The sequence below is a fragment of the Gavia stellata genome, chromosome 7 (genome assembly GCF_030936135.1).
Source record: "Gavia stellata isolate bGavSte3 chromosome 7, bGavSte3.hap2, whole genome shotgun sequence".
NCBI lineage: Eukaryota > Metazoa > Chordata > Aves > Gaviiformes > Gaviidae > Gavia > Gavia stellata.
Genome location: NC_082600.1, coordinates 25605931 through 25617952, shown reverse-complemented (window position 1 = coordinate 25617952; position 12022 = coordinate 25605931).

Here is a 12022-nt window from a genome sequence, read left to right as displayed (position 1 = left end):
TTGTGCAGTGTTTTGGAATGGAGATTGCTGTTTCTGTGCAATGGAGCTGGAGCGTATTTTACAGCTAACTTAAGGCTGGCAGTAACATCCACCCACTTTCACTGCGTTTCACCCAACCCATGGCAACACCTGCTTTTTCTGAAGCCTGAGTTTTGGATCTTTCTTAAAGCCATCACAGTGGAACTGTGCGGTGATGCGTCTTCTCAGGTCACTTACTGGCACTGTGGGACCAACAAAGGCTGTAGTTCCAGGAACCCTTGTACTTGCCATTGAGAGAAGCTGATACTCGTTAAAACTTTCCTAGCAAAAATTATGAGTTTGGTCCTACCGTGCAGTTTACCTTGTATCTGTGTCAGAGATGTGGTTTAGTAGAGCAGGAGAGGCAGGTTTGGGAATGAATGGCTGAGGTGGGATCAGTTATTTTATCATTCTGGGCTTATGTTGGCTTTTGTAAATGGAAATATGGCCTGGCAGAGTCTGTGGTCAAGATACAGGAGTATTGGCAGAACAGAGGTGCATTCAGTGCATATTTACTTGGACAGCAGTGGTTGGAAGCAAGGTAATCTCAGTAGCTTCTGATCTCATATTTGGATCCTGTGATATGTTGTTAATCACCTGTACTGCTTCAGCTTTCATGTCCATCCTCCATGGACATTCATTGTCAGTCATGCCTATTGCCACTCAGGTTGGTGAGTGGTGAGGCAGCGCAGTAGAAACTAGTCTCAGATTCAGTTACTTTATGACAGTGCTTCATACCTCTAAACAGACCTCAGACCCCTAGGTTTAGGGCTCCCTAGTGCATTCATTACTAGTCCCTCCATCTCAAACACATCAGGGATTTGACCTTGCATACTTTATGTGGTGGGGCTCCTATTTAATGACTCACTCATTTGTTTCCCTGTCTCTAGCGGTGAAGAAAGTCCTGTGGCTGTAACCTATCGCCAGGGTCTCTGCCTTTTCTGCCACCCATGTTGGGCAATACTGAGCCAATGAATTCATTTTGTTTGTGCCTTGCTTTCTCAGTCCATAAAATGAGAGTAGTGAGACCATTACCCTCCCTCTCCCCTCCCCATCCAGGATGAAGTGAAAGGCTGCATCTGTGCGGTATAAACAAAGCCCTAATTTACATGTAAATGCGTGTGATATCGCTGTAGCAGCAGAGTTGTACCAGTGAAGCCCTCCTTGTGTGCAGGCAGCTTATGTCAGCAGAATAGGGCTCTTTTTTGAGCAGAACTTTTCCAAGCACTATCAGCTATATCAGCAAAAACATTGAATACCAATATAACTGCATCCTCATTAGGACCCAGAGCCCCATGATATTTTAATTCCTAACTTCTTTTTAAGTGCTTAAATACTTTTGTGGATCTGGGCCTATGACTTGTGGCACTGTGGAAGTGACCCCAAACCCTCCTCCCATCAGTACCCTGGCGAACAGGTTCAGCCCAGATGTGGTCTCACTTTATCAATGGCTGCAGAGCACTCTGAGAAACTGGTATGGGGCACTGAGCTCAGCAGAGTGTGATCAGGCTGCTATGGCTAACTTCAAGGAGGACCGCAACTGCTTCTGCTGCTGCTGCTTCTGACAACGTTGTTGGTACTGCAGGAGACTGGACAGGTTCCTCCTTATTCACCTGGTCCTGTGTGAAGAACAAAACTAAAAACAGTGTTCACTTGAAAATGTGTCTCTGTTGATAGTTTTCATTTCATCCCTTACTGATGCTATTACAAAGGTGGCATATGAGAAGACAGCACACTGTAGAGAAGAGGAGAAATGGTGAGGACAGTACTTTAGCTCCTGAGCAGTGACCAAACCTTAGCTTGGCGAGTGAAGGAAGGAGCAGTTTGTCCCCTTTCAGGTACCAAGCACAGTTTTACAGGTTCTCATTCTCCTGCCTCTCCCCTTTAGAAAAAATGGATGAAGGGAGATAGACAAGTTGACAAAAGGCATGGCTAATGGAGCTTTTTTTTTAATGCTCAGCTTTCTACCTGCAGAGTGAGTCAGTTCAACTCACTGATCCAATAGAAAACTATCCCATGGAAAATGGACTAGTTTTCCTTCAGGTTGGTGAACTGAACTGACTTGGTGGCTGGGGGAAGGTGGCCATAGATTAGATGTAAGGGTAAACTACCCCTTCTGTGCAGCGAATTGCTCTTGAATTACAAATCTGGTATTAGGGGTGATGGGAGCACAGAAAGGACGAACTACCTGAAGCTCAGTCCAGAGAAAAAGGTCAGTACAGAAAAAGACAAGGCTGCTGCCTCTCCTTTGGGCAAGGATATTATTATTTGGATAGAAGAGAGAAAGGCTTTGCCATACAGTGCAATGGGGTGAGGGAGAAATTGAACAGAATCCGTAACTACCCATAACTAGGTAGTTAAAAACTTTCCCTTCAAAATCAAAGTAAGTAAAAGCCATGCTTAACTTGAGGAAAGGAGGGATGTTAAAGGCTGTGCCCTACCATAGGGGAAATCTGCCCCAGGACCAGGGATGGATATTTGGGCTTCCATCAGAGAGACAGTATGACGCCGCAGGCAGGACACGCACCGAGCGCTCGAGTTGACTTTCCCGCTCGTGCTGCTCACAGTGTGTGTGTTGATCAGCATCAGCCAAGCAGGGCAGCAAGGCTGGCTCTGTGCTTGCCCTGCAAGTGCAGGGGAGACTCATCTGTGCCTGACAAGTGTAAGAGGCAACTAAGGGAAATGTCAATATTCACAGGAAAATCACATCTCCAGTGAAGATGCTGCAGGCCTGAGTGGCTGCTGTATCGGGCATGGCCATAAGAGGGAAGTGTGTGCTCAGGCATCAGGTGTCTTTTTCCAGGCTGGAGCAACCCCAGCTGGGTTGGTTGGGGGCTCTGCAAGCAGCATGGACTCTGCCTGGGTGCCATCTCCTGTTCAGGGCTAAAAGCGGGGCCTGTGCCTCCGGAGGCACCTGAGCTCAGCCACATCCAGGCATGCAGGTAGGAATGATGGGGATGGGGAGAGAGGGGAGCAGGGGTGGGAAGGTGAATTGCCGTGTGCAGGTGCCTGTCAGTTCCTGGAGATGCGGGAGGATGAGATGTGCAACCCTGACCAGTCCTGGGAGAACTGGGACTGCCTTGTCCAGGGATGCCAGGCAGCCAGGTGGGGAAATCTCATTTCAGTTGTATCCTCACACATGTACATCAGATCACGGGTTATATTAGCTGGATCATACTCAGATTAGGGCATTCAGGCTTGAGGATGGTGATGTTGAGGTGCTTTTAGGAGGGGTAGGAGACCTCAAGAGAAGGAGAGCTGAAGTCAGCAAGGTGAGCTTGAAAGGTTTACAAAGAGGAGGCCGAGTCCAAAAGGATATGGGCAGCCATCCCTGCCAGCTCTCTAAAGGAGACATTTTGCCTGAAGCACTTCTCAGAGCATTTTGTAGGCCACATGTATACAGCACGCAAGCTATATAGCAGTTACAAGTGGGACTTGGTTGCTAGCAACCCTGTCAGACTTGGGTGACTGTCACCTTCCTGATATGGGCCGTCCCTGACTGACTGCCTTTGCTGTGTGCTTGTTAAAACTCACCACAGCACAAGGCAGAAAGGGACACTTGCACCATACAATATGGGAACTTGAGGCTCCACCAAGTCTATGCCTGCTGGTTTCTGTGGGCCCTGTTAGCTGGAGCTGTCACGTACGTATGGCTGAGGAGTTTCTACTTGCCACCTGGCCTGGCTGAGGGCAGGGCTGTGCCCACCCTAGTAACACCGCCCAAGCTCTAATCACACCAGCACCTTCTAGAAGAGCTGAGGGAGCCTGATGTGACAGTGGTAGCTTGGGAGAGGTCCTCATGCTGTGTCTGGTGGTGTAAGTGGGAGCTGAGTTTCATCTTTTGATATGAGGTGATACCTAGCTGTTGTGTAGCAGAGTTAGGGACTCAGCTCATGGCTCCTATGTACCATGTTTCTGCTATGCTATAAAATCAGTCACTGCTGTTCTGGACTTCTGTTTCCCTGTTCTCAGCAGGGAACTGAGCCCTCCTGCAGGGACTCACAGGGTGCTTTGAGGAGAAATGGAATTGAGATTGATTTCCTATAGTTAACTGTCAAGAAATGTGATCAGCACGGTCCAGTCAGGAGCACCAAATGACCTGACCACCAGCTTCCCAGGAGCTGGCACTGCAGAGAGGCACACAGTCTTCTCTTTACAGATCTGCTTCTCAGGGACATTTTTTCCTCAGAGGCAGAAACAGAGGAAAGTGAATGAGACAGGGCTGAATTTATTCCTTGTTCATGCCACAGCACGAAAACAAAATGCATCCAAGAATAAACTGTACAGGAGCTGTAGGCAGGCGTTGTGGCAAGGCTGGGGGAGACAAGGCGGGTGCGTCTTTTGGTGGCTGGCTGAGCATGCATTGATGTTGTGCTTCTAAAGAACCTTATGCCTGTGCAGCAGAGAGACCTATAGCTGTGGGAGCGGGGACTGTAAGCCTGGCTGGTTATCTAGAGGCATAGGTGATAGGAGTGGAAGAGAGCTGAGGGAATGTGTATTGCTCAGTGCATACATGTTGTGTATCATATATGGGCAAGGGTGTTGCACAGCAGGAGATGTGTGTGTGTAGGGGGGTTGCTGTATGTGTGGATACGCGGGCAGCATGCTGCCTGTGCTGTGTGCAGGGCAGGTGTGCTGGGAACGGCTGCATGTAATGACACAAGAGGTTACTTCGCAGTTAAATGGGGTGAAGAATTGCCATGGCGACTGCACTCTCCTCTCTCTGCCAGATGCCAGGCTCCCAGGCAATAATGTTTGTGTGTTGTTCTAAAAACCCCAAACTCACTAGCCCTCTTTTGAGAATGGGTAAGGACCATGCTGCCCCCTTCCAGACTGGGAGAGTGGTAGACACTGAGATATGGGGGTGGTTTCTGGACACTTCATTTTTCAGCAGAAGGGGCCACTGTCTGGGTACCTCCTGCACTGGTGGCTGCTGCAGGGCAAAGACAGAAGGGCTGTGGTTTGAGTTACTATGTTACATTACGGTTCTTCCGCTGTACCTCCACAGAGTGTCCTCAGGAGCAGTGAAGTCTGAGCCAGTTGCCAGTTCTTAGGCACCTACTGTGCACGTGCGGAGAGCTGTCTGTTGGAAAACCTTGCACCCATGCTGCGAGAGAGGTGCTCTAGGGAGCATCACAGTGAACAACTTCAACCCTAGCACCACCAGGAGCTTGGAGCTCACCAGTGATAGCTACTGCAAGGCTCCAAGGGTAGACGTAAGGCAAATGTGCACCAGAACATAAAGCCTCTTTGCACCTAGTGTATTCACCCTTGCTGTTAGTGCCCACACGGAGTATGTTTTCTGTTCTTACTCAGTTGGATCAGATCATGTCCTGTGCTGTAGCCCCTGGCAAAGAAAGTACAGCTGCATCTTTCAGGTACCACAAGAGCTAAGGTGTGTTCCTCAGAGACCTTATTCCTTTCATCTTCAGAGGCCTTATTTCTTTCATCAGCCCTCTAGGTTCAGTGCTCAGTGGTCTGTGAGGCCATATAAATCATATCTCTCCTGTGCTCTCAGTTAAAGATTTGGGGAGATGGTTGCTTTGTGGTCTGTGGAGAAAACTTGGAGAAGGAAAGGCTTTGTGGCCTAAAATATTTGGAAATGCTTGGTTTGGGGAGGCACGCTGATGCGTCCTGCACATTCCCATATGCAAAAGCTAGAAGGAACAAACCAAGTAGATGGTCAGGCTGGTCCTGTAGGCTGAAGTGTCACAGGAGACCAGAGATGTGCTGTAGACCAGCAGGTAGGTCATCATGTCACTTCTGCTACACTGGAACATTGCAGACATGCAGAACATAGCTCAAGGCAAAGGTCTGGTGCTCCTACTCACTGTTGTGCCCATTGCACCATCTTCCCTTGAGTAGTCATCTTTTCCCTTTAACGTTTTTTGTTTAAAGCACAGAAAAGCATGCTAGACACTGACAAACAGATATTGTCATGTTGCAGAGGGCTGGCAAAAGAACAAATAGCTGCACTTCAGTGGAGGTGAAGCAATCTCTCCACACAGCAGAGATTTGCTAATCTGCATGGTCATGAGGTCTCCTTGGAAAGATGTTTTTAAATGAAAAAGCAAGAAAATTATGCAAAATAGATTTGAGCATATTCCAGGAAATAGTTAAATTTTTCATAGTGAAAACCGATAATAGATCAGTCTGTGTGCTATGAACATCTCATCACAAAAATACATCACGGGAGGCTTCTGCTATCTATTCTTGGCTGAGCACTGACCTTGGCTATTAGATCTCAATTAAGCAGGTATATGACAAATGTTTCTCTCTCCCACTTTTCTGCTGCAGAAAATAATATTCAATGAATCAAACACTGAGTACCTGCATAGTTACTCTCCAGATGGGACCCATGGTTTTTCAGTAGGTTCCATGTCACCTGAAAAAACAGCATTTCTTGTGTGAATTCCAGGGAAAGGAAGTATTAAAGATCTGTTAAGCCAGGGATTGCAGCCTTCAGCATTGAGCAGCCTCTGCTGTTCCAAAACAGTGTGCAGTGATGCCTGTAGCTACAGGGTGAGTAGGCCACAGGGATCAGAAAGAGCATGCCATATCTTCACTTCTTTATGCTTGCTCACCTGGGATCCTTCTTTCCTTTAATTTTTCCCTTATCATTTTGTCCTAGGAGACGGGAAGAAGTGCTAGTAGATTAGACAAGGGTAGTAATAAGACTATGCAAGACTTGCCTTGCTGCATGAGATCCCTGTGCAAGCCAGGAGATGTCTGCAGACTGGTTCCACTTTCAGCCCAGGTAAATGCTGAAGCATCAGAACAGTGTGCCAAACTCAGATCTCTCCTGGAGCGTAATCACAGCACTAGGCCAGGAAGGGCTTGGAGGAGATCATATCCCTACACTCACGTGTGACATCCAGGAGCAGCTGTCAATGGCAGGAGCAGCCGCAGAAACAGTTGTTGGAGAGGTGTGCTCCTGCTGTTGACAAGTGAAGATAGGGCATTAGGAGGGGATGAAGAGTTCTCTCTGCCAGCTAATTACATGTGTTGCCTGCAGTTGGGATTTAGGCAGGGAACAGGTGACACAGCAGCATCTGAGCTACAAAGATGGAGGAGGTGGCAGGGAAAGCACAGATTTTTGTTGCACTTGTTATGGCACTGCTTGGAGGCAAGAGGAAGATTGAGGGGAAAAAATGGATTGTGGACAAGGACACACTATCTCCTACAAACTGCCAGTCCTATGGGGAGCAAAAGACATGCCACTTTATCTCCAGCATTGTGATGAGGACTTGATGGAGCAATGTCAGTATGAAGAATAGAAGACAGGTCTTCTCCTTGGTGGAACAAACCCCTTGCTTTAAAATGACCTGTGGCATGTTTTCAGCTGTCTGGGCTGAAAAGGGGCTTATTTGTGTGCAGCATTCAGCTGGGTTTAGAATGGCTGCAGATTATTTGCAGTAGTACAGCTAAAATCTTCCTGACCCCCTGTCATAGACACCTGACAATCAGCACTTTTGCAGAGTCAGGTTTCATCATAGCAATGAGAACAAGCTGACAAACTCAAACCAGTCATTATGAGATTGGTGCTGTTCTCTAACAGTCTTTCCAGGTGCTGGCTATATTGACAAAAGGTCAGACTAACATCTGACTTTAATCTTAGAGAAATGCTGTCTGAAAAGCCAAGGGGGAAAAGGCCAGCGTATATGAAAGTGTCCTGACTGGAGTGGCAGAAAGCTGTACCTAAGTTTGATCTCAACCCCTGGGACAAGGTAAGACAACCCCAGATCAATCCTCTCTGTTCTAGAAAAGATGGGACATGCTATGCAACAGCTGGGAGAGAGGAGGGTGTTAGATCTTGGTGCTTGTCTCATATTCAGTGTATGTTTGTTCCCTTTTCTCTGCCTGCCTTGGCTGTGAGCAGTGACATTTTTTCTTTGTCCTTGGAAGAAATTATTTCCAAACATTTTTTTGTTACCACTACTGCTAAGAATTTCTCGATGTTCCACTCAGGTTTACTTTTGTTCAGCTCCATCTCATGATTCCCAGCTCCACAATCTCAAGATTTATCTAAGGAGCCAACCCCTTATGAACCAGTGAGTCGTTCCAAAATTTAAATTCAGTCTGAAAACAAAGCTAACTCTGAAGCTTCAGCAACATCCAACACCTCTGCCTGGACTGATTGGTTTTAAGCAAGAACAGTGCTTTGAAAGATGAGTCTCCTTTCCAGGCTGTGTGCTCTTCTTTGGCTCCTCCATCATTTCAAAATCAATAGCTGTCTCTGATTGCTCCCCTCCCCTTCAGACCCTGCTCTTTGCTACCTCATTTTGGGTTTAATTTCCACAGCAAAATTGCAATCATTTTTCCCCCATCCTAATTAAGAAACCTATCCATTAAGGAGAAACAAAACAAAACCAAAACCTTCTTATCTAAGCCCTTAGTGCAGAACAGAGACAGAAATGATTGGTGAGATGATCACCTCTAGAAAGCCAAGGCTTTATTGATTCTTCTGGCCTTCCTCAGTAAATACAGAATGCGTTTTAAATTCACCTAGAAGGAAGCTAAAAGCTAATACAAAGTGCTGACTTCCCAACATCAGAGAAGATAGAGGCAGTATGTCTTCTAGGCTGATTCACTTTTTAATCTCTATACATAGTTTCAACAAGAATATTTGCAGAATGTTTTGTTGTACCTCATAGAATCGTTTAGGTTGGAAAAGACTTTTAAGATCACCGAGTCCAACTATAAACCTAACACAGCCAAGTCCACCACTAAATCATGTCCCTAAGTGCCACATCTACACTTAAGTGTGAGTGCCACCTCACCTTACTCGTATTTCAGTTTCCCCACGTTTTGGTATAAATTGGCCTTGCTCCTGACCTTGCAGGGGGTAATGGTCCTGACCTACCTTTTAGATGAGCTTTGAGATCATGAAACAGATTAGAAAAGCTGTGTTGTGGGCAAGTGACCTCCTTCAGCCCAGCCAGCAGCACTGAGCACTTGAGTTAAGGAAATAAGCATTGAGTGATGGTGAAGGAGGGCACAACCTCAGTGTTAAGATGTGTGATTACAGACACAAAAAGGGAAAGGTTACACAGAGGAACTCAGGGGAGAGTCCACTATGCATGGGGGTTTTGGTGAAGAGGACATTCAACAGCAGCATAGGAAAAGGTCAGAGGTAGAATAGTCCTTACTGACTTGGGAAAAAACAGATGGGAAGTGCCTCCACAAGGTTAAAACTTTCACTGTCCAGAGGAATAAACATCTCCTCTGTTCTGCAGAGAGGGAAAACTACTGCAGGCTTTTCCAGACTTTGTCCCCTCCTTCCTTCTCCCCTGGTGTAGTAGAAGTGATAGATACCTTCTGTGATGCCTATCTGAATACAAGGCCTAGCCGCAACTAAAAATCAGATCTGGCTCCCTGCTGTACTCCAGACGCTTATTTACCAACTTGGAGAGATAAGCATTTAGCTGATTAACCTGTTCAGAGTCTCTGTGCATAGTCAGCTCCTCTTAAGAGGGGTCATACACTTAGAATAGCAGGAACTGGATGGGGATGATGCTCACTGGGCTAAAATTACTCTGATATTCCAGATTGTTCCTGTCTTGACCGGGACCGCAAGAGCAAAACCCCTCAAAGCAGGACCTGCTATAAAAGTCCCAACAAGTCTGCATTAGGAGCATAAAAGCAGGCTTTTGAGCCTGGCTTCCTAAGGCTTATGTTCTCATGGTTTGTGCATGTGTTAAACTCTTGTGTGTCCTCACGTTCCTGTCCAGTAACTTTGAACCCTGTTGGTCTGTTTCAATTAGATTTGATAGATGGCATAAATTTCACAGCTAATTAAGTTCCTGCAGGTTTAGTAGGTAGCCAGTTAGAGGAGAGGGACCCTATAAATACCCTGATTCAGAAAAAAGGTGCACCGTGCATGTATTAAACAAACACTGGAGAGATCACATGGGAAAAATCACTTATGAATGCTCAGCTGGAAGAAAAGCTTCAGTGACAGCTCACAATTTTTCAGGAACATAAACCCATAGGGAACCATGGTACACTCATTCTGCACTTCACAAAACTACTGCTTTTGTTTTATTGTGATGTAGATGGGAGGAAAAAATTATTTCATTTAGGAAACATTGTAAAAAAACCCCCACAGCCAAAGATCTAGTGGATTTAGGTGGATCTGGTGGATCTAGCAGATTTAGGAACTAGGATTCAGTAGTCCACTTGTTATTGGCATCCTGTTTGTAACAGAAACCAGCACTAGCAGAGAGAGTGTATCACCTGAAATAGGAAAAGGTGCTGAACAGGACTACTGAGGAAAGTCAGGGGCCCAGGGCACATGATCTATGGGGAAATGTTGTGGGTCCTGGATCCTTTTATGTGGCACAGAGAAGGCTAAGGGGGGGTGGGTGTCTAACTTTAGACTTCAGTTATTTGAAGGAGAGTTACAAAGACAGTGGAACCAAACTCTTGGTAGTAATAGATGGTAAGAAAAGGCAGAGGGAATAGTTACAAGTTGTATTTTGGGAAACTCAGGCAGGACATAAGGAGAAATTTCTTCATAAGGTGAGTAGGGCAGCACTGGCACAGATTACTGAAAGAAATGGTAGAGTCTCCATCATGAAAGTTTTCTGAGTCAGTCTCACGTGGGTAGCCCATTGGCAACAGCACTATTCCTAGGAGGAGGTTGGACTAGACACCTCCAGAGGTCCCTTCAGCCACCATTTCTATGGTCCTTTGACTACCAGAAGATGATGCAAGGAAACAGCTTGTATGAGCTAAGCTGTAACTTGCACAGTGCCAACTTTTATCTTACCTCAACTTTACCAGACCATGTGTGAACATATTCTTAGTCAGTGTTCAATTCTTTGTATAGAAAAATGATTTTATTAAGGTATTTGTGATTATGATTTGCTAAATATAAATAGCGAAACTTATTTTGTACTGTGCTAAACTTGTGTCAGCCATGTCTTGTGCCTCTTGTACCATATCTATAGCGTTATGCTACAGATTGTTTTCAACCATCTTTGGTTATTAGATTTTACAGCAGGCTGTGGGTGACTGTCAGTGGTTTTCTCTCGAAGTCTCTTCTTGCATAGAGATTATCCAAAAAAAGGCCTTTTATATATGGATCTTTTGAGGCCTCCAGCAACTTATTTTTCTGGATCATTAAATTCTGCAGTCCATGTACTTCTGTTAGCTTTTTGAGGTAATGTGTCCAGACCCAGGCAAGTTTTATGATTTCATCAGAACTAAAGTATGCTCAGAGCACACTGGATTATAGCTCAATTAATTTTGCATCCCAATTAAGTGGAAGACAATCTTGTCACTGACAAGTCTCTTCTCCGTGTTAAATCTATCCTGCTTCAGGTGTGATGCAGAGAATGAGAATGACTTACACGAATAGATGAAGACAGATCCAAGCTCTTGTCTGTGCTCTGGCTTCAACCTGGACCTGTAGCCGTTCCAGTGAGATACTGTGCTCTATCTAGGTATTCCCTACCTACTAGCTTCTCCCTACCTACTAGCTCAGCAGAGCACATAACATAAATAAAGGAGCTTAGGTGCACCTTTCTACTATCTGTAGAAATATCTGATGTGGAACAGTGAGGAAAAATGTCAAGTTCTCAAAGAAAGGAAAAATACCTAACATCAGAATCATTCCGGCAGCAGGCATAGCTCTAGGGACTGCTTTGTCCGTAAGTTACTGCCTGGTTGGCATGCAGAGGGCATGCAGTAAATCTGTCTTGGGCACTAGCCAGCAGTCTGGTTTGTAACACTGAACTTTAGCACAGTACTCTCAAGAGAACTGAAAATTACAGTTTGTACAGGCAGTTTCCTCTTCTGCTTCCAATATTCATCCCACTGTGCTTTGATTCTGATTTAACTGGAGATTTTATTTTCCCTTTACTCTTGATTATAAAAAAATCAGTAATTGTTTGAACTCTGTTGGACAGTTAACTTTACCTATAAATCACATAATGAACAGAGTACATGTGGTAAACAACATGCTTCATTTCCAGGTGGCCTTGAATTAAACACATGATTA